The sequence below is a fragment of the Mustela nivalis genome (assembly GCF_964662115.1).
Source record: "Mustela nivalis genome assembly, chromosome: 12".
In the NCBI taxonomy this organism is placed as follows: Eukaryota; Metazoa; Chordata; class Mammalia; order Carnivora; family Mustelidae; genus Mustela; species Mustela nivalis.
In genome coordinates, this window is record NC_139031.1 from 78,618,554 (window position 1) to 78,642,001 (window position 23,448).

General features: G+C 34.0%; 1 long non-coding RNA gene across 1 annotated transcript in view; it reads right to left on the reverse strand.

Annotated features, from left to right (window-relative positions):
* Nucleotides 1-8,098, reverse strand: part of LOC309845039 — a 67,140-nt gene extending 59,042 nt beyond the window's left edge. Inside the window, exon 1 of the long non-coding RNA XR_014300996.1 lies at nucleotides 8,042-8,098. This is a non-coding gene — a long non-coding RNA (uncharacterized lncRNA). The remainder of the gene's footprint in view (nucleotides 1-8,041) is intronic.
* Nucleotides 8,099-23,448: the final 15,350 nt, after the last annotated feature.

Sequence of the window (23,448 nt, forward strand, 5' to 3'; positions counted from 1 at the left end):
AAATCATGCCATTAATAAGTAATATAAATGCACAATTGTTGCTCTTCCTTCTCCAAATAACACCAAATCAGTTCTGAACATCCATTTCACTTTGGTACTAAAGAATGTGGTTTAATCCATATTTTCCTAGCTAACAACCATTTTTAAAGGTTCATTCAAACAATCTATGATTACTCCACATTCTTAGGACCCTGCCTATTATATCCAAAATAAATTATTTTCCTCAGTGATATTAAACTGGGAGAGCTACTGGAGAGGTTTTGGAACATGGCCAAATATCTCAGTGTTCATTTCTTTAACTGGAATCTAGAAGAACCCCAGATTTCCCCCCAACAAGTAGCTATTCATGAGACCAACATTCTGTAAACAAAGCCATAGTGATCATATATTTAAGTGACAAATACTTCAGTAGTTAACATAGGATAAAGAATGTTTTTTATGAACATGATCTGTGTTTGAATTTGCAGAAATTTCATTGGACAACCAGTGACAGAGGAGAATGATTAAAAGATGTCTAACACTGATGACTCACAGACCTCTATGCCTGAAGTAAATAATACATTTTGTTAATAATATAAATAAATAATAAATAATAAAAGATGTTTCACAAATAATTATTAATGTCATCTGGAAGAAAAACCTGAATAACGTACATATGAATACTTTCCACAAGGAATGTCATATTAAATGAAAACACTCTAAAAAAATAAAATAAATAAATGAAAAAATTCTAAAGTGGGAAAACACAGAAAAGAAAACAATACTGCTTTCATAAATCTAATGACTAACATAAGAAAAATTAATATTCATTTTAGTATTTTTATCTCCTTTTGAAAGGCTTTATATTTTTAAAATAGTATTTATATTTTTAAAATAGTATTTAAAATAGTATAGTTTACAATCTATGAAAGAATTATAGCCTGACTAAGAAAGATTGCACTTTTTCAGGGGAAAAAATATTATTTTGCTGTTCAAAACGGTATTTGGATTTTAAGAACTCATTTAAATACCTAAGAGAGGGAGCACAATTTTAAAGCATCTTGTCTTTTGAGAAGTTATTCACAAATCATAAACTATAACAGCAAATGTTAAGAATAATTTGGTTAAAAAATACTGTATTTGATGACTTAAAATAAAACTCCTAGATTCTTAAAACAGAGATCTATACTCTTGCCAGGATTATTTTATACTCTGTCACGTACACTTTAGTTTGTTCTTGAAAAAATAAAAAAAACTTTTTTTTTTTTTTTTTTTAGATTTTACATATTTTTTTGAGAGAGAGAGAGAGAGAGAGAGCAAGCATGAGAGGGAAGAAGTTCAGAGGGAGAAGCAGACTCCTCATGGAGCTGGGAGCCCGATGTGGGACTCGATCCCGGGACTCCAGGATCATGACCTGAGCCGAAGGCAGTCACCCAACCAACTGAGCCACCCTAGAGCTCCTATTCTGTTATTTCACATGATATTTAAAATTCCTGTTATTTCCCAACCTGCTAATTGCAAGTGAATTTGATAAAGAAGTTCTACATAGCACACATTTTGATAAGAAATTCTTAAATATCTATGTGCAGTAGCTATTGATGGCACACCCAGAAGCTATGCTGTCATTCTAAATAGATCCATCTGGCTTATCACTTAAAAGTAAGATAGTTCCATCAGATCAAACACATACAGATGTTTAAGACTTATGGTACAAATTAGAGGGTAAAAATGGTTTTTGAAAGAACCAACCTGTTTAAAATACAAAATTGACTTTTAAAAGTTATCCTTATGGAAACGCAGCTTTCCCTGAAGTTTTGTCTACACTGGTAATCATTCTCTGTGAGATGTGCCAATGTTCAGTGTCTATCCCCACTGGAAAGAGGGAAAATGGATGTTTTCCATCTGCAGCAAAATAGAGTCAAAACAAACGTATTTAAATTGGAAACATTTGTGGCTAAGAGAGCTGTTCTCCATGAAAACATCTGGTTGTACTTTTAAGTCATTGCCAAATAAACGCATGCTGGAAAATCTATTTTATGCCACACATGGTCACCCATGTAGATGTAGCCTAAAACTTTTTTTGTTTGAGGTCAACACCCTATTTTAGGAAGGAAAGTACAGATTTGTGAGTGTGTAGTGAATTTTTAACAATACTGCTGGAATGGCCATGGGACTTTGAACATGTCTAGTTTCTTCCAGACAAGGAACAGAATAGGACAGACAGTGTTTTTGATAATTCTCAGGTAGACAATGCAAACATTGAAATAATGACGATTTTGAGACAGATCAAACCACTACTTATTTGTGAACAAAGACTGCTTGTGGTTTCTGGTTTCAGCCAGTTTTCATTATTCTTTTTTCTTATTTACATTGACTCAGAGAGATAATTAACTAAATAGTTGTGAAGAGATAGTTTTTCAGACTATTTGATTGACCAGGTTTGTGAGGGAAGGTAATTCCCAAATATAAGTGGCTTAACACAATAGAAATTTGTTTTTCACTCAAGCCTAAGGCAGATGTTGGGGTTGGTGGGAAGCTTTTCAGATTGTCTTTCAGTGATCCAGGTTCTTTCATATCTAGTGGCTTTTCCAATCTTAGGACTCAAAGACTACTTAAGTTTGTTCTGAATCTGAGCATAGTGAGGAATTTAAAAGTTAAAGAGTTTAAAGAAGGAAGTTAAAAGATTTTTATGTGCCAAGACTGGAATCATATATTGCACTTCTCCCACCTCTGCTTGCCATACCTAATGAAGGGAAAGCTCAAAAATGTCCTCTGTGTACCAGAAAAAAATAAAATAAAATATAAAATAAAATAAAATAAAATAAAATAAAATAAGGGCTTCGGTGAATGCAAAATCATCTTTGCTATGTTCATGGTTGGAATTTAGTAGAAAGTTCAAATATTAAAATACAATATTTTATATTTCATAGACAAATAATACAAATGCCAGAACAGGGTCATATTAACTATTTTATAATAAATGTCACTGGATTTTGCCTTTTTCTTTCCACGTTGGTAGCCAAAGACATTGGCTACTTATAAAGTAACCTTCAAGTACACTTCTGAAAATGTCTCACAGGCACACATGAACAAAACCACTGCCATACCACGTTGTATCTTCTAGCAACTTCTGGGCACCACTATCTCCATTCATCATGTATCCCTTCCTGCTACACCAACCTCCATCTCCTAACAGATCATCTGCTGGATTCTGCTGTCTCTAAACATACCAGTCATATTTGAAGACATTACAGCACAGATCCTCAGGATGTCAAATATATACAATGTTCTATTGCAAAGTTGGGAAAAGGCTGTTAAAACTATATCCAGGAGTGGGGTGCCTGGGTGGTTCAGTCGGTTAAACCTCTGCCTTTGGCTCAGGTCATGATCCCAGGGTCCTGGGATCAAGCCCCCCATCAGGCTCTCTGCTCAGCATGGAGCCTGCTTCCCCCCACCCCGCCTGCCTCTCTGCCTACTTGTGATCTCTCTCTCTCTCTGTGAAATAAATAAATAAAATACTTTTTTTAAAAAGTATATCCAGGGGATGCCTGGGTGGCTCAGTTGGTTGGACGACTGCCTTCGGCTCAGGTCATGATCCCGGAGTCCCGGGATCGAGTCCTGCATCGGGCTCCCAGCTGCATGGGGAGTCTGCTTCTCCCTCTGACCTTCTCCTCGCTCATGCTCTCTCTCACTGTCTCTCTCTCAAATAAATAAATAAAATCTTAAAAAAAAAAAGTATATCCAGGAGTAGAAGAGGGAAAATTTTACCTCTACTCTCTAAGGGTCTTTGCCTGATCCTGAGAATTAAATGGACATAAAATGGATTAGCAGGAGAAAAGCATATACATTTCTACATGCACATGGGAGCTCCCACAGGAAAATGTAGATGCAAAAAGCCAATAAACTCAAATGCTTATATATTATATACTACATTGAAAACAGAGTAACAATTGTGGAAAAATAACTAAAATATATGGGATCACTAAAGGAAGATAAAGGTAATTTTAACAAGGTCTGTTTGTACAGCTTTCCTTTGGCCTCGGTTCCCCATATCTAGTGATAAGTGTGTTTTCTTTCCTCCCAGTATAGGGAGGTAATCGTTCACAAAAGAGTTCATCTCTAGCTTCCAGGAACAAAAGGGAAGGTCACAGTGACTTTCTTGCATCTATTGTTTTACAGATGTCTTTAGCTCAAAATAATTCTTACTCTACCATGGTATATTTTGGGGTGGCATGGTCCATCACTCTTCACAAGCATTTCTGCTGTGCACCCAAGACAACTTCATTTTCTGCCTGCAGCCCCTCCCTCTGCAGGACTCAGGTGTTTCTCTTGGTGTATTCTAACTGTCTGCACATGTCTAGGCATGACTAATTCCTTTATGCTCAACCGAGCCTGCATATAGTTTGTCATATTTAATTCTTAAAACAAACCTAAGGGGTAGATCTGAAATAATGTAACTGTTATCACTCTTAATTGTCAGATGAGGAAACTTAACCTCTAAGAAGTTAAGTGGTTTGTCCAGTCTAGCAAAATTCCTGGCCAGATCTCTGAATCTAACATCCAGGCCATTAAGCACTGTACTATATAGCTTCTTTTAAGATTCAGGTAAGACCTTCTACATTCTCTTTCTTTTTATTTACCTCGTACTTACATATTTCTCCACTGTTTCTCTCTTCTTTAAAATATATTATCACTCACTTTTTACTGAGAAGAGTGGTGTTCAACTTAAAACAATCCTAGGTTAGTGTTCTAAAAACCTTCACTGAATCCCAAGGTCAAGTTCATATACCAGTAGTGAGTATGAGAATGTTGTACAATAAGAATAGAGGGACAGAAACAGCATGTGCCAGACTAAAGGGGGCAACTACCATCTAACTGGAGCCAAGAGTTGTCATATAAGAATGCATACTATGTGTTGCCAAATCTTACGATTTTCCAAGGGAAGTTAGGAATTTAGATTTTTATGTCAGATTTTTAATTATTGGCATTTTACTCACTTTTTTTTTTTAAACAAAATAGATGTCTATTGTGCAATGCCTATATGAGGTCTATTTGGCCCCTCAGTTATTTTTATGGATGGAAAAGAAATAAACTACATTAGCCATGGTTGGTTGTATTCCAGATTTAATAACCATTGCACATTTAGTGGTTTACTCACTCTCAGTTATTAATTAATTAATTAATATAATTCATACATTCATTCATTATTCCTTTGTTTGATTAATTTCATATTATGTGCAACACACGTAGTACAGAGATGAAAATAAATCATTCCTGTCTTCACAGTTGTCATAATTTAACATAGGAAAAAGACATATTATAAATAAATTAAAATGTTTTGGGTAAGTATATTAATAATTAAAAGAGTAATTAACTCTATCTGGGAATGAGCTGGGAACTTGCCAGGGAAAAAGGACATGGAAAGAACAGTATACGGAAAGCCAACATAATTTAAAGCAGCAGGCAATAGTCGGGAAAACTGGAAAAATTTATATAAAATTGATATAAAATTTTTATATCAAGAAAGTATCCCTGTATATTAAGAGCTGTAGGATGGTGAGGAAAACTTTTGGTAAAGGTCTAAGAAAAAGAAAAATAGAAAAAAGAATATACCGTGGCCTGCCTGGCATTAAAGTAAATGTGCCAGTCGTTTCAAGCACAATGTAAGAACAACTGAGGTGCGAGCTACATGATATGGCAAAAATTTGATCATAGAAATGAGCCACAGACAAGAACTATTTGTAATATGGAAATATGATAATCCAGACAATAAATATAAATTTTATTTTACTAAAAGATGAACACTTGTTATATTTTTATTCTGTCTGAGTATTTCTTCTCCTAAGAGGTAAAGGGAGTGACTGACTAGTACAGTTGCTGTATTGGATTTAAATCTGAAAAAACAAGGATTAGGTAATGTTAGTGTTATTTGGGGAAAAGTGACCATGTTATTTTAGTATATCATGCTCAAGGTCCAAATCACTAATGTGATCAAATACATCTCCTTTACATTAGAAGTATAGACTTCCCCAACTTCAAGGGAAAGTCTTCAGAGCTTAAAACTTTTGTGGTTAAGGAAGAAAGGGGGTATTTCAAAACTATCAGTTCAGGATTAGTTTCCCGTAAGAAGAAAATAATAAATTGGCTTTAAAAAGTTTCTCCTTAGAATCCTCTATAATATTGATGATAAAACTAATACTATGCCATGATAATTTCCTGTAAATATCACTATTAATTCATGCCTGCTTTATGTGCCAGACACCACAATAAACGCAACCTGTAAGATGGTTATTATTATACCTATTTTACAGAAAAGACCAATGAGGCTTAAACAAAATCAGAATTTCCCAAAATAATAAAATAGGTATTAGGGCATATGCTGTAGGCTTTGAGGTTATGCAGTTAGTATTCAAACCTAAGTTTCTGTGAACATAATGATCTTTTTGAGATTTTTAAATTAATTAATTTGTCTATTTATTTATTTATGGGGGGGGGAAGGATAGAGGGAGCGAGAGAGAGAATCTTAAGTATGTTCCATGCCCAGTGAGAAGCCCAGTGCAGGGCTCCATTTCCTGACCCTGATATCATGACCTGAGCTGAAAACAAGAGTCCGATGCCTAAGGGGTGACTGAGCCACCCAGACGCCCCTTTCTGAATATACTTGAGTCATTTTGTTCTTAAATATAGAAGAATATAAACAAAAGTTAGTAGAGAATAGATTTTCATTGCAATGTTATCATTATTATCTAAGTATAACATACACCTCAGGATAATTGTACTCTGTATGGAAACAATCAAGTTTCCCTAGCAGGTACTAAACTGACTCCAGGCACTGCATTTCAGAAATTCACGGATGTCTTTTTGAAAAAAAAAATAACTGTATTTTGAAGAACAGCTGAAATTGTAAACCTAAAAAAAAAAATACATGTTTAATGATGTTTAACCCAGAGAACAGAACAATTGGATAATTAAGGAAAACAATGACAGTGCTTTTCAAAGTTGTGAAGCAATATAAAGAATTGTAATAAGGCTTGTTTAATGTAGCTCCAGAAAACAAATGCAGAATGATGAAGTGGAAGATAAAGAGTCAGTTTTCACTCAACATACAGAGAAAGGTAATGAAGTTGAATGTGATTAATAGTTCTAGGAGCCAAGAAATGTCATAATTATTTTTTAAACCTGGGGGGGGGGTGTTTCTCTTTATTTTAAAGAAAGGAAAAATGAGGAGTTTGGAGAAGCAATAAAGCAATAAAAAACAGAGCATAAGTTTTGATACTCAATAATATAAGTATTAAGCAGCCTTGCAGTTTTCTCTCCCATCAAACCATGTATATGAATTGAATTCTCCAAGAATAGAGTGAAATGTCCAACATAACCACCCAAGATCTTGGTTTTCTTATGTGCAAAGGGAATGCTGAAATAATTCTGGCTCCACAGAATACCCCATTGCTTTATATTCTTCTATTAGATTCATCCCCTCTTTGTATGACATCAAATTAATCAAGATAGCATTCATATGTTCGGTTCATATATTTACATGTATTCATTTTTTGGTTATCACAACCTAAGGAAGTTGAAGAACTAGCATAATTAACTTTGACTCTTCAGTACAGTCTAGTTAAACCTCAGCAAAATTGTTTCCAATTTTCATTTCGTGACAGATTGACTGGGCTATACACAACTGTATACTGATTGGTAATTTTAAGATTTCAAGGACTGACTACTTCTCAAAACTGCATAAACAATAAAATTTTCAAAAGAACATTTATAAGGGCAGAAAGGAAAAAATATTCTTCATATGTTAACCAAAACACTCTATAGAGGAAAAAAACAAAGCAAAAAACAGAGTGCTTTTAACTGTATACCTTTTCTATCAGAGGTAAATTGACAGATTTTTTTAAAAATTTAGGCTTTTTAAGAATTTTAGGAGATTTCAGAATAAAGGTAATGAATCCACCCTCAACCAACTAAATAATAAGCAAATACCTGAATGATCTTTTTAGTCCTACTAAAATAGTGTAGTCCTAAATAAACATATAAATCAAGGAAAACAGATTATTACTTTTTAAACTCACATCCATCTGTTAGCTTGATATCTTCTTTGAGGGGATTCATATACAAATAGGTTTGTTCATTATAAGATTAAATAGTAATTCAGAAACCAATTATAAACTCTCATTTCCTCCAGGGGTTACTTAAGCCTTTGGTTCAAAAGAACTTGAGTTACTCATGAAAGATCTGTATTTCTCAGACACGCAACCAGTGACTCACAGGATGAGTAACAAACAGAACCAGTCCTCTTATTTCCTTCCTCCTCTCCCCTCTGTTCTTCTCTACTTAGCCAGAATACATGAATTAATTGACTGTTTTCAACATGCCCTTCTGTTGCTTATCTTAGTTTCTGACTTCCAAAGATTTTTTAAAAAAAAAACCTAAAACTAGAGTTATTTCATACATTAAACTATATTCTACAAAGATCTGACTGAGAGAGGGAAAGACACATGATATAAACATATAAATCTATCATTTTCCTTTCTTCCTTCCTTTATTCCTTCCTTTCCTGGGAGGAACTATGAAATCTGTACACCAAAATCCATTTCAATGTCATAAATCAAGTTCTTACACTTTTGTTTGAATTAGTTTTTATAGGATGCTAATTTTCTGGAAGAACGTGATGTGAAAATCCTTGCCATAATTTGTCTCTTCTAGTAATTATTTCAAATAATCATTGAGCCATGTATTCTCCTAGTTACTAGAGATATCTCCTTGAAGAAAAGGAAAATATACATACATATATACAGAGATGTATATTTTGTGTATAACATATATAAGTATATATTATATATAAGTTTATATATGTATATAAATTATATATGCAATATAGTTTACATTTCAGTGAATGGAAATTGACAATAGATATAGGTTAAATAATGCATAGTATATTAAAAGATGAAGAGTATAATGGTGGGGAGAATGATGAATTGCTATTTGAGTCAGATGGTATAGGCAAATCTCAATAAGAAAATGATAATTGAGGGGCGCCTGGGTGGCTCAGTCGTTAACTGTCTGTCTTCGCTCAGGTCATGATCCCAGAGTCTTGGGATCGAGCCCCACACTGGGCTCCCTGTTCAGCGTGCAGCCTGCTTCTTCCTCTCCCACTCCCATTGCTTGTGTTCCCTCTCTCGATGTCTCTCTCCATCAAATAAATAAATAAAATCTTTAAAAAATGATAATTGAGCAAAATCACTAAAGAGAGGATGTGTCAAGGCATGTGAACATCAAGGGGAGGAATATTCCAGGCAGACAGAATGGTCAATTCAAAGGGACAGTGGCAGCAGTGTCTTTGTCAAGATGTGCAAGCCAGATAGTTTTGGATTTTAATACAAGATTCCTTGAGAATATATATCCTTAAGACTCAAAGGAAGTACCTTCTTATGATAGAATTTAATTCATAATATCATGGTAGATACAGAGTCTTTTGTTCACTCATTCATTCAAAGATCAAGCAGATATATTTTTTTTTTTATTGCCTGAGCACTAGAAACACAAACATGAGTTAGACAACAAGGAAAAATTCATATAAGTAGATCTTTACATTCCACATTATAAGCATAATAAAGTGTGTACAGAACTCTTTTGGATGGTAGTAGAATGGGTGACAAACTATCCTGGAAAAGTCATAAATGGCTTCACTGAGGAAGTGATATTTGATTTGGTTTCTGAAGAATGAGTAAGATTTCACAAGTAAGAAATGAGAGACAGGCATTACTGGACACAGCATCATATTCATAAACACGGAAGTAGTGAAGAGAATATGAAAAAGAATATGATATTACTGGATGTGTGGTACTTGAGAGGGGAAAAAGAATTGAGCAAAATGTGAAATGCTGCATGCTATGCTGTTTGGATTCTCTTTTGTAAGAGGAATGTTTTAATAGAAAATGGACATAATCAGGTTTTTAAATTAGAGCTATTTGATGGTGGGGTGGAGGATGAATTGCACCATTCAGGCAACCTTCTACAGTTACCAGCTGTTCATGAGAGATCCCTATAGATACATGAATAAAGATGCTTTAATTCTTCAGGGGAAGCTTTATAACATTACATAGGAATCTTACTGCTAGTGTTGATGTAGAACAGAACTCAGAAAAGGATAGGTTACTTCCGAAAATATTCAAATCACCATCCCATGGGGTGTACAATATGAGGGTCTACAAGATTCCATCCTAGACTTTGAGTTTTTTAATGAGGTATCCTAAGTACTCTAAAGCAATATAAAATATTTGTTGAGTGCTTCTCGTATATCCTGTACTGTTCTCATTCCTTTTAAGCATTACCTCATATACTCTTCGTAACAGCTTTGAGGTCTTTATTATAACTTTCCACATATAATAAATGAGGTAAATGATGTCTAGGAAGGTTAAATAAGATCTATAGATGAAACAGCTTTTATTAGAATCAGGTACTTCAGGTTACAAGTGCTTTGCTATACTATTTCCCTGAAAATTTGGCACATATTTGTCTCTAATATATTGTCATTAATGCACAGCATACATCTGAAATATTGTGAACATGTTGTAGTTTATTCACTGAGATCAGCTTTAGTGACTAGAAAGATGAGATTTCTCATGGCAATAACTGGTCAAGGGTCTAAGATTTTGCCTTACTTGCAAGTTGAAAGAGGTTAGCTTCCCACAGTTTCATGGTTGCTAGTAGAAGATAAAAGACTCTTGGGTTAGAGACAAAGGATATTATTACTCAAAGGAATTACAAAAGCCAGAGTTTCAGCATTCATACCTGTTCCTTAATTCTAGATCACAAAAGAGTGATTCAAAGTGGGAAATACAATGGCTGAACATGCAATAGGTTGGGTTATAGAAGAGGATCTTTGAGTTTAGTGGATTCCAGTCTTTCCTAGAGGTCATTAAATTTGCCTAATCTTTGCCTTGGAGAAAGACTTAGTCTAAATTATATCAGATAGTAAACAAACAAGCCCCTAGTTCTAGAGAGACATTATCACCACCTCTCAAAACTTTTTTCTTTTGTTTGTATAAAAATATTTGAAGGGGTGCCTGGCTCAGTTGGCTGAGCGCTGGATTCTTGATTTCAACTCAGGGTCCTGGGATCAAGCCCCACATCGGGCTCCATGCTCAGTGTGAGTCTGCCTGAGATTCTCTCTTTCCCTCTCCCATCGCCCCTCCCCACATGCATGTTTTAAATAATAAATGAATAAATAAATCTTAGGTAGAAAAAAAAAAGAATCCTTGAAGATAGTCTAGAACAAAGGTGGTTAGGTTCTAAGTTCAAAATATCTACAGAAATGCAAGAAACCCATGAAGAAATGTCTCCTAGCATCTCACTCAGAAGGAAACTGTGCTAGAGGATATTTGGGGAAGTCAAACCAACTACCATCTCTACCTTACGTTTCTGAAATCCCACAGCAGACTTGAAAGGCAGACATTTTTTAGAACTTGACATTGATAATTTAGGCCAAGTTTGATTCCACAGCTAGAGCCATATAGAAATTTGTTGATTTCATTACATAATTAATAAGTCTGCATGTCTTGATTTTTAATCAAATTATAGAAAACTCTTACTTCTTGGTTGATTTTGATGCCACAGTTAAAGAATGATGGGCTTTGGGGCACCTGGGTGGCTCAGTTGGTTAAGCATACAACTCCTGATTTCAGCTCAGGTTGTGCTCTCATGGTTGTGAGATCAAGCCTAACACGGGTCTCTGCACTCAGCATGGAGTCTCCTTGAGATTCTCTTTTTCCCTTTCCTCCTGCTCATGCATGCATGTATACGGAGCTCTCTAAATAAATAAATAAATAAATATCTTAAAAAAAAAAAAAAAAGAATGATGTGCTTCAAAGTATTTTTCTAGCATTTTAACTGTTTAAATTATATATACCATTGTTTTCAGCAATAGAAAGACACTGTTGGCAAAATAATTTAACTTTTAAACTACTCTAATCAAGATAATGCTCCATGACATATTAATTCTCTTAGAGTCATGAAAGAAAATGTGAAAATTTTCTTTTTACCACTAAATAAACTTCATTTTTCCAGTCAATAGATAAAGGTGATTATTTATACTTGTAAAACCTATAAGTTTAGATGAATTTTCAGACAGACTAGTGACACAACTGGAGATCATGCAATTTCTTTAGTTGATCTTTGGATGAAGTATGACATAAAGCATGCATTTGAAATCATGAGAGTACCCAAAGGAATGAATAATAAATAATATGGTATACAATATAGCAGAAACGTTTACCACACTGTGTAAAAAATGTTGCAGGATCCCAATCAAACAGAAATGAAATTAATACAAGAACTAGCTGATTGTGAGAATACATAAGTGAAATTAATACAAGAAATAGCTGGTTGTGGGAATGGTGGACCCTGCTGCCATTAGAGAAACTCTAGATACCAGTCAGAGGAACTCAGTGAAGGAAACATATCAAAATAAGTTAAGAAGGTGGTTGTAACAAAGACGATAAGGAGGTCCCAGAGGCAGTGACACTGTTAAAAAACTTCATGTTAAAGAAAATCACAAAACATTTCATGACATTGAAAGTGCTAAAAATAAAACATGGCAAGCTGATCCAACCTCTAAAGGAATAGGACAATTTGCCAAAGCACAGAAAAGATCTTTGTTCTATATCTTAAATTATACGATGACAAGCAAGCACCATTCAAACTCCTCAGTATTTTTTAACAAAGATAAAAAATAATTCCTATTTAAATTACAGTGTATCAAATAAATACTAGTTTATTATTATTATTATTTTTAAAGATTTTATTTATTTATTTGACAGACAGAGATCACAAGTAGGCAGAGAGGTAGGCAGAGAGAGAGGAGGAAGCGGGCTCCCTGCAGAGCAGAGAGCCCGATGTGGGGCTCGATCCCAGGATCCTGGGATCATGACCTGAGCCGAAGGCAGAGGGTTAACCCACAGAGTCACCCAGGTGCCCCATAGTTTATTATTTTTAATACCCTATCCATCTCTAGCCTATTTTTAATATTTTATAAATTTTTAATATTTTGACAAAAATTTTTAAAGTCCTAGAACAACAGTATTTTTTCCTGATTATCTTTTTGATTCTTCAGATTGATTTGCATAACTTTAGCTGGCACAGGCATTTTTACAGTCTTGTAGTACTGTGCAAAAGAGGACTACCTTATCCTTATCATATGTATGATTATTTATAATATAAATACATATTCCTCATACCAGAGATTATACCATAAGTATGAAGTATACATATCTTTCTATATCCTGGACATCATATTTTAGGTACTCATTACTTCTCACATAGAAAGATATAGAAGTCTTTTCACCATTCTACCTTCCACGTTCTCATCTTGCGGTCAATTCTTCATTTCCCTTCATATGGATCTTTCTAAAATGCATTTGTAGTCATGTCAGCCTTACTTAAAAGTGCATAATGAGAAACTGCTGTATATTTCATTAGAATACATTTTTCCCCACTGTTTTCCACTATGCTATCTTTGCTTATAGTTCCCACTCCACTTACGCTTCATGTTCCCCTTTCCTCTTCCCCTTATTACATGAATGTATAAATCAATGAATAAATGAGCAAATATTTACTGGTGGAATATGTCATATAAATTAAGCAAGTTAACGTAACATTCTCCAAAGGTGTGGATTTTCACACATGAGGGATGTGGAAAATAACGTCCTGTACTGGTGAAAGGAAATATCAAAAATTCTATTTCAGGGGCACCTGGGTGGCTCAGTTTGTTAAGCGACTGCCTTTGGCTCAGGTCATGATCCTGGAGTCCCGGAATTGAGTCCCGCATCGGGCTTCCAGCTCCACAGGGAGTCTGCTTCTCCCCCTGACCTTCTCCCTCTCATTCTCTCTCTCTTTCAAATAAATACATAAAATCTTAAAAAAAAAATTCTATTACATTTGTTATGTTTTTTTTTTTTTTTTTTTTTTTTTTTTTAGAGAGAGAGAGATCACAAGCAGGCAGAGAGGCAGGCAGAGAGAGAGGGGGGAAGCAGGCTCCCTGCTGAGCAGAGAGCCCCATGTGGGGCTCGATCCCAGAACCCTGAGATCATGACCTGAGCCGAAGGCAGAGGCTCAACCCACTGAGCCACCCAGGCGCCCCACATTTCTTATGTTTTTTAAATCCAAAATACAAAAGAGCCTGGGTTGCTCAGTTTGTTAAGCATCTGAGTTTTGATTTTGGCTCAGGTTATGATCTCAGGGTCCTGAGGTTAAGCCCCATGTCAGGCTCCTCACTGGGCATGGAACCTGGTTAAGATTCTTTCTCTCCCTGCCCCTCTCCCTGCTCACGTGCTCTTTCTCTCTCCCTCTCTAAAATCAATCAATCAATCAATCAATCAATCAATGTTTCTTTCTAAAACAAACAAACAAACAAAAAAGAAAATAAGCCTTAATATCCACGTAGCAATGGCATTCTTACTGGGTCAGTCATGTGCCACATGGAGGCCAGAGTAGGAATTCACTGTACAGACAAGGGTCTTCCCCCTTGTTTGTTAATGACTGACACATTGCAATCATTTGCACTTGTAAATATGGTTGAAGTGGATTTATGTTTTATATTGTCTTGTTTAAACTAAATCTCTCTTCACTAAATAGAAGAGAAATTTAAATTCAATGAGACAAGAATGATGAAAAAAATGGAGGGTGATGGCAAGAAATGACATTGGACATGCATGCCTGCTGCTTGCATAAGGGGCTAAAAATTGATCTGCCAACAAGTCAGCCAAAATATTCAATATTACTCAGAAAAAATAGTTGCAGTATGGATTTACATGTACTCTTAATAATGAATTTCAACTAAACTACATATTTCTCTTGGAGATATTTGAAGACATGACAGTAAAGTGTTAGAATTCTGTACCTATAATATGAGGTTAAAATGATGCAATATTTTTAGGGGGACAGTAGGAACCTGACAAAATTTTACCAACTTAGCTATAAGCGTATAATAGCAAAAGTCAAAATCTGCAGTTGATTAGGGCAATTGTTATTCATACAGTAGAAAAACAGCAAAAGAGCTTATGTGAAATAACAATTATTATTTGGGCAGATACAGAGAAATGTTAGAGATTTTAGGAAACACTTTTAGAACTAATAATCCAGTATGAGAAGTATGCACTAGAGTTGGATGAAATTGCAGGTCTTAAACATGCCTTAGCTGATAGATTTGAGAGATTCTATTTTGTTAATGAAAATCTGAAGAACTATTCTTCTTGAAGCACTAAAGGGAAAGTTCTCTAAAGAAAAAAGGGCTCTCATTTTTTAAAAAATGATTAAGGAAAATAAAATTAATGGGGAAAAATATCTAAGGATACTATCTGAGAAAACGGCTGTTTTGTATTAAAAGTAAAGGATCAAGAATTAGTTCATAGAAATAGAATCATGTGAAATACATTCATTTGTATTATTCATAGACAAAGGATTGCATCAAAGTGGAAAAGTTTTTCTTTTCCTTTTTTTTTTTTTTTAAGATTTTATTTATTTATTTGAGACAGAACACAAGCAGGGAAGAGGGTCAGAGGGAGAAGGAGAAACAGACTCCCCATTGAGCAGGGAGCCTGAGGTAGGGTTAGGTCCCAGGACCCTGGCATCATGACCTGAGCTGAAGGCAGCTGCTTAACCGACTGAGCCACCCAGGGGCCTGAACATGGAAAAGTTTAAGCAACAAGTGGAAAGTAATCATCAAAGTGGCTACTCAGGTTGGGATGATGAAACTGATCTTTAAGCATCATGACATTTTGTAAAAATGGTAAGCAATAATAATAAAAAAATTTTACTATACATATTTACTTGTTATTAAATAGTATACAGTTTACTTAAAGAACTGTCAAATTTAAGGATGAGTTACATATATTTTCCCTAAAGGACACGTCTTCCAAATTTATTTACTATTTGCATAATATGCAAACGCTTCATGGAAGTAGTGTATCAGTCTTTTAAAGATTAACGTGGCATTCAACGATGAATAAGAAAGCAACTGCTTACTGAAAAAAATTCACTTCATGGAGAAATGGATTTCAAAATGTTTTTATCATTATATGATTCAAAACACTGCAAGTGTGTCACCTACAAAAATTTTATGTCAGCCCACTTGTACTGGGAAACAGAATTTTCTAATCAGTTTAAAAATCTTCCACATGAAGAGTCTCAGTAGATTTTAAACTAGCTGATTAAAAATGTAAAATGTATCTAATATGGATGAGTGCTGTGAAGTGTGTAAACCTGGTGATTCACAGACCTGTACCCCTGGGGATAAAAATATATGTTTATAAAAAATAAAAAATTAATTAAAAAAATGTAAAATGTAATACCTTCCAATCAGTTTGAAATAAAATCTGACTTATATCAAGAATTAGGGATACTGATAGCTATCAATACTCAGTGCTTTGCAGTATTGGTCAGTAAAACAGAAAATGAGTTTGTGATTATTAAGTACAAAATGACACCCTTCTTTTATTTAGATCTACACATATTTGTGAGGAATTTTTAGGCTCTTTTCCATCTTTAACAGCAAAGCAAGGGTGGGTATAAAGTGAACTTTGTCCCTGGTTATGAACGTATTATACACACAATACAAAAATTGGATTAATAATAAAAAAACATATTTATTTGTTCTTACTGTATTCTTAAACAATACATTCTAAATAACTTAATACAAAATATAATTGTTAAGAGACAAATTTACAAAATGCCTCTTATATGACTAATTAAAATAAAAGTTTTTGGGCACCTAGGCACCTTGGTGGATCAGTAGGTAAAGCACTGACTCTCAGGTCTTTCTCAGGTCTCAGGTTTTCCTCTCAGGTCATGATCTCAGGGTGATAAGATTGAGCCCCACATCTGTCTGGCTCCATGTTCAGTAAGGAATCTGTTTGAGATTCTCTCTCTCCCTCTGCCCCTCCCCCTCCAATAAATAAATAAATCTTTAAAAAACAAAATGAGTTTTTAAAGAGATATTGTTTATCTTCAGCTGGTTATTCATCTCATTATGAAATATTATTAAATAAAAAGCACTATGGAACACCATTTATAATATTATAAAGAGAAAAAGACATTTAAAAACTTTACTGTAATGTACTTATGTTATTTTGCATTATAATATTTATGATAATTATAATAAAGTATGCATAATATAATGTGACAGAATATTTTCCATCCTTATTGTTCTTTTAAATTTATTCTAATTTTTGTTTATATTTTATAAGCATAAAATATATGCAATCTTACATATGAATAATTTTTAAATATATAGCTGTATGTATATTGGGAGATAACCCACTGAAAATTATTTTAACTGATAAGATTCTATAATCAAAAGACTTTGGTGCTTATAAAGCCTCATTTTATAGGAGCTACCTTCTACTTAAAGGTCTCTCTTTCCATTTTGGTAAGTGTCTCTTCTTTCTCCTAAACTTTCACATTCTTTTACTGAAACTTCTCAGGCACTTTGCTACACTGTAATTATTTTTATCTCCATTATTTTTTCTAGTTGTTAGAAACTACATAAGAATTTTTCTTAGCTATGTATCTCCTCAGTCATCAACAAGAGTAGCAAGTCTGCAGTTAGAGACACTCAAAAATATATGTTGACTGAATCATCTTGGGGCTTGCAACTGTGGAGTCACATTAGAAATAACTATCATATTACAGAGAAGCTTCTATTAGATAAATAAAGACTAAAGAGCAAATCACCTGGACTGCTTGCCAAATATTCTCCATAGGATACTCCACATCAACTCTAAATATTTATAATTTAAATTGATGTTATATAATGATCCTTGCTTTGCTGATAATCTTCTCACCAAACGCATATGGGAAACAGACATGGAAGTTGAAATATGACCTATGAGCATAATCATTCAATTAAACAGAATAAAACAGAATTGGCCCTTTACAATGTTGAGTAACAATTTATTGACCCGTTGGTTTAATCGGAGTAAGGACTAAATTTGTATAAATAGTCAAAGCTTTGCATTTGTCAATGCACATTCCTAGGGGAATTGGGAAGATGCTCTAGATATGAACATTTCAAGGTTTGTTTAACTTTTGGGCTTTTTTTTTTAGCTTTTAAGAAACTTAAGTATTAGTTAAGGAATTTGATGTCTACTGAGATCCTTTTACTGAGTATTAGTGTCTTTTATTCTTTCATTCTCACTCTCTTCATGTGTGCGTGTGCATGCACGCATATGTGAATAAAGAACAAAAACTCAGCACTTAAACCTAAATTATTCAAAAAGGACTCTCCTTTTCATATTTTTTCTTCTTTCAGGGTCCTCTTAGAGTAATTTGCTATATAAAAAATCTTTATTATTATGTGAAATATTGATTAATTTAGGTCTATTTTTTAATATTGGCTAGTTTCAAATTGTTTATATAGCCTTTAGACTGCAGACTCTGGGAAAGCATTACAAGATAAGCCTATGTGTGCTTTTCTCTTTGGAGGTGCACCTCAATGCAATTTGCAGTGAGTCACAACTCGACCAAAACAGAGTTCTGTTCTTTCTAATTAAAATAAATATAATAGAACAACAATAATGATTTAATTAATGGAAAATGCTGTTTCATTGATTTTTTCAACTAGCATTTTAAATTATAATTCAAGTTTTTACATGAAAAAGTTCATATGAATATGTAAAATGATTTGATGAAATGATCAATAAATGAAAGTGAGAAGTTAATGAAACTGGCTTTTAACATTCTCTATAGCAGTTATTAATGAGGGAATGAAATAAAGGTGTAGTAAAGGTAGAATGACAACTTATTTTTTTCTTTCAAGTGTTCTGCAGAGCACAACACAGAAAAACAGTATTGAGAATTAAGAAAAAAATTAACTCAATTTTAGAACTTTTTTCAAAGTCACAATTTTACTTATCAATGTAATTTATAGGGATAGTCACAAATTATTTTTATATTTATAATTTTATTATATATTTTATATTTATATATAAATTATTACAAAATTTATGAATATATATTATACAAATTTCATTATATGTCTATATATTTTATATCATTTATATTCATAAATTATATATAATTTATAGATAAAATTTTTTTATATTTTAACTTGGTTTTGCTTAAAACTCTCTCTGTTATTTCTGCAGTGTTTTCACACACTGCAACAGTAATTTCAGATGTTAATTAATCCAGTTAATTTGCCTGAAAATATGCTTCCTGGGACACAACTGATTTGAGCTTATAAGGATGTAGCTGGAAAAGCAGATGCCTACAACTTTCTAGGTAAAATGAAGTATTTTATCATCAGTGTAAGTAAATAAATTTTAGTATTTATATTTGTATGTATTTTATACTTATGACCTTTAAGATTCAGACTTCAGACATATTTAATTAACCTAAATGTTATACTAGATTTCTTGGTTAAAACTGGCTGCAGATAATTATGTAAACATAAAATTTCCGAAGGGGCTTCCCACTACTACCCTGCCCCACATTCCTGATAGTCTAATGTTGCCACGAATGTCTCCTGAAAAAATAAATATTGTGTTTTTCAATTTGGCATGAGAGTCACCCTATTATTTTCAGAGAAAAAAAAAGTCCTCTAAATAATAGGAAAGATGATCCAAAATACATATTTTTGTACTGATTTCAAGAAAAATAATTTTTTTAAATATCTGGCCAATTGAGTTTTATTTTTTCCAAAAAAGGATGAACTAATCAATTAGTTAGTTAAGGCAGATAATATGTTCTCCCCACAGTACCTATGTCTAGTCAGGTGGTTTGCACAATAGGTCCTTAATAGGTTCAAAGATAAAGGGTTCCTTAGTTAAAACCAAAATTCAAAAAACCTTTGTGTCTACAATCAATCCAGCCAGGGACAGCTGCAAATACAAATTATGTGTTTCTGGATGCCTCTGAAATAGGAACCATAGATTTTCTTACCAGGGTGCTTTTTACTCAGGTTGTGATTTCTTGAGTAACACAATTAACTAGATGTTAATTTTAAACTGAGCCCTAAGATAACATAGTGGTTATCTACATTTTAGAGAGGTTTCATAATGTGCACACAAGTACTTGCATAGTATGCTCAGGAAATGTTAAAATATTGCCTGACGTGATTTTTATAAATTTAAGAAAGTGGTTTCAAAAGGAAGAATAGACAGGTTTTATTTGTTGTTGGTGGTTTTTTTTTTTTTTTTTTTTTTTTGGTCTTACTTGCAGCCCAGTGACATTTGACTTGAATGCTTGCTTGAGGCTCAGCATAGTCCCCTACTCTGAGAAGCCAAGCCCCTTTCCACAGACATCTTTCTAAGCTTTGTTGACTCAACGGCTGCCCTTCCTGTTACTAGGACTGTGCTCTAAACCTCCAAATTCCAAATAACATCTGAACATTCCTATACTCTTTGTTTTCTCCTGGTAAGGGTCGAGATACTGGAAGACTTCTTTTGGTGGGACAATTTCTGATTTCTTGTAGAGAAACTGCAATAATGACCACCTTCTCAGGCTCCCTAATCACCTGCTATTTGAACCTAAGGCTTTTTTATTTTTTTATTTTTTTCTTACTGTACCACTGTTGGGAGTGTGATCACAGACCTGGGCTTGAATCCCAGAAGAATTTCCCATCCTCTTTGTGCACCACTCCCTTAATAATATGATAATATCTGAATCTAATTATATGAAGAATGTGTGCCCACTCAAAATCCCTGTTTCTCATTTCCCTGTTATCCTTAGTAATTGCCTAAGATGAAAGCTCCTGCAAATATGAATTTATCCTTTTCTCTATTCTCATCCCCATTCTACTCCATGCTTCCTCTCCCCTAACCTAACTTCACATTTTTCCTGCATTCTCATACCTTTCAATTATGGTTTGTGAAATCCCTGGTATGTGGCAAATACATAAATACACACACACACACACACACATACATCTCTTACTTTGTCAACTTCTTTTGTGACATTTCTCTACCTCTTTCTTTAACTGAAATTTGTTGTCCTCATGAGACAACCACAGCATGCCTCAAGCTGATGTTAATCATTCACCCACACATCTCATATCTCTGGGTCAGGAAGTGGGAAGTCAGCATTCTTCTCACTTCCCAAACTGATCCCTGACCATTGCTCTGAACCTCCTTGGAAAATCCCTTGCTCTTTTGGAGCTCAGGATATTTGGCTCTTTACCAAATATACTAATCACTCCCTCTCAAGCCCCGGGCACTTGAATGCATCACTCACTCACAGTGTTTCTCCCTATTTCAAGTCTTGCTACCATCTCTGAGGTGTTTGTTTGTTTGTCAATATTCCCATTAGAGCTCATCCAGCATCCCACATGCTCAATCCATTGGCCTTCTCTACTGTAAATTCCTATACTTAAATCCCTGTATGTTTAAAATCTACTTCCATCCACACTCCATGGCTGCAGCCAAAACATAAATAGCACCCTTTCTACACTCTTCATCTCTTCCTATGCTTTTTTCAGCTCTTTTATTCTTGTCCCCATTATGCTATTTGGTCAGCATCATCAAGTGCACAAACCCACTAAATTATTTTCTTTCTATCACTCATCTCTTCTCTTTACTTCTCTATCTAGCATTATGGTCCATTTTTCAAACCATTCTTGACAATATGCTCAGGTAACTTGCCTTGTTATTCTTCTATAACTTTCCCCTGGAAAAACTAGTATGAGATAAATCCAACAGTTATTTCCTGCTGTATCTGGGTTGATGAGGAATGTTAGGGAAAATCACATGAATCAGTATGTTAACTCTAAATTTTATTTGGCCCTTTATACTTTCTGGGAATCGTTCACAATTTCTCTAGTTAGATCACTCTTTTATTTGCCAAGTTGGCTATTTAAAATTTTCTCCAATCTCATCTCAAATTTCCTGCTCACCTTAAATCTTTTATCTTTTCAAATGAACTCAACTCTACATGTTTGAGGAAAAATAAAAGCAATCAGGCAGGAATTTCCTTCTGCTGTTACATAGACAGTGGTTCTTTTTGATTTTCCCCTTTTTTCTGTTCTCTTGTCACAAAAGATGCCTGCTTTCTTTCATCTACTTCCATTCCCTTCAACTTTGTTCTGAGTTCTATTTTTTTCCCTCTTTCAGAGATCTTGCTGTGCTGTTTATCTCCTTATCCCTATATTTTATCTTCTTTGCTGATTCACTTCTACTAAGTAGTCTATTGAACCTTTCCTACCTTAGACAAAATTCACTTTGGCCAACATCCTTCTCCTTTTACTGTCTTCCTCCTGACCTTTTATAGAATGTCTCACTTCTGTAAAAGATCAAATCTTTAAAGAATTCTCTATACTTTTTCCACTTCTGCATCTTCTGTTTATTCTTAAATAAAGGTCAGTATAAATGTTGACAGATCACTTCACCAAGATATGGCACCATACATAGCAATCTTCTTTATTTTTAAATACAATACCATATTTTGTCCCTAGTCTCATATAATACCTCTTTAACATTTAGAACATTTAGTAACATTCCATATTTTTTGAAATGCCCTTATCCATTGATTCCTATGATACTATATTTTAATTTTACCCATTTCTGTCCTCCATGTCATTTCCCATTTAGGTTCCCATTTAGGTTCTTCAGAAAATAAAAGAGTTAAATATGTAATATTAAAATCTCTCAAGACTTAGTTATGTTTCTATATACTTACGGTCATTATAATTTATGTATTATCTCTGAACTAGACTCTACCAAGATGTTTAATTATGAAACTGCTAGTCTATAATGGCAGGATCCTGAGACACATTTTGACCATTAATATCACTGATTTTCCAGAACCTCCAGACTGTACTGATGGTCCCTAGTTTTTCCCAGGCACAGGTATGGTACATCATCTTCCTATAGTTTACTTTTAACAGCTACATATAATGAAAGTGGGCAGGCATATTTCTCCAGTTATAGTTGTAGCAGTTACTTTTATTATGTATATTATGTGTTTAAATAAATATAAAAATTATGAGCATATACTCATGTATGTAAGAAAATATATAACCTCTCTATGAAATAGTTAGGAAAAAGGAATTATCATGAAGAAATTCTCATAGATGACTGGGATTAGAGAGCAAATACATTAAAAACAGCAATAGAGATTCTTCAGAAGATTGGTAAGAAAAGTGAGGCAGAAGAGACAAAAAATAAAAGGCTTTGCAATTTAATATATAAATTTAAGCCACTGACTCTGAAAATGCCACAGCAAGCAATATATTTTTAAAATCCTTATAGCTCAAAAGTTGCATGTTGTGAAAGCAAATAATGTGTGCTTGCTTGGGGTTGACCAAGTCAGAGACAAAACTTTCTCTAAATAACTAACAATTTAGTTTAAATACAAAGTCTAATATGAGTAAATGAGCAAGAAGAGAAGGGACAGTATTTCATGTAGAAGAATTCATATGTACAAATGTTTTGAGACACTGTAGAGCATGGTGGGTAAAAAGAATTGAGTCTAATG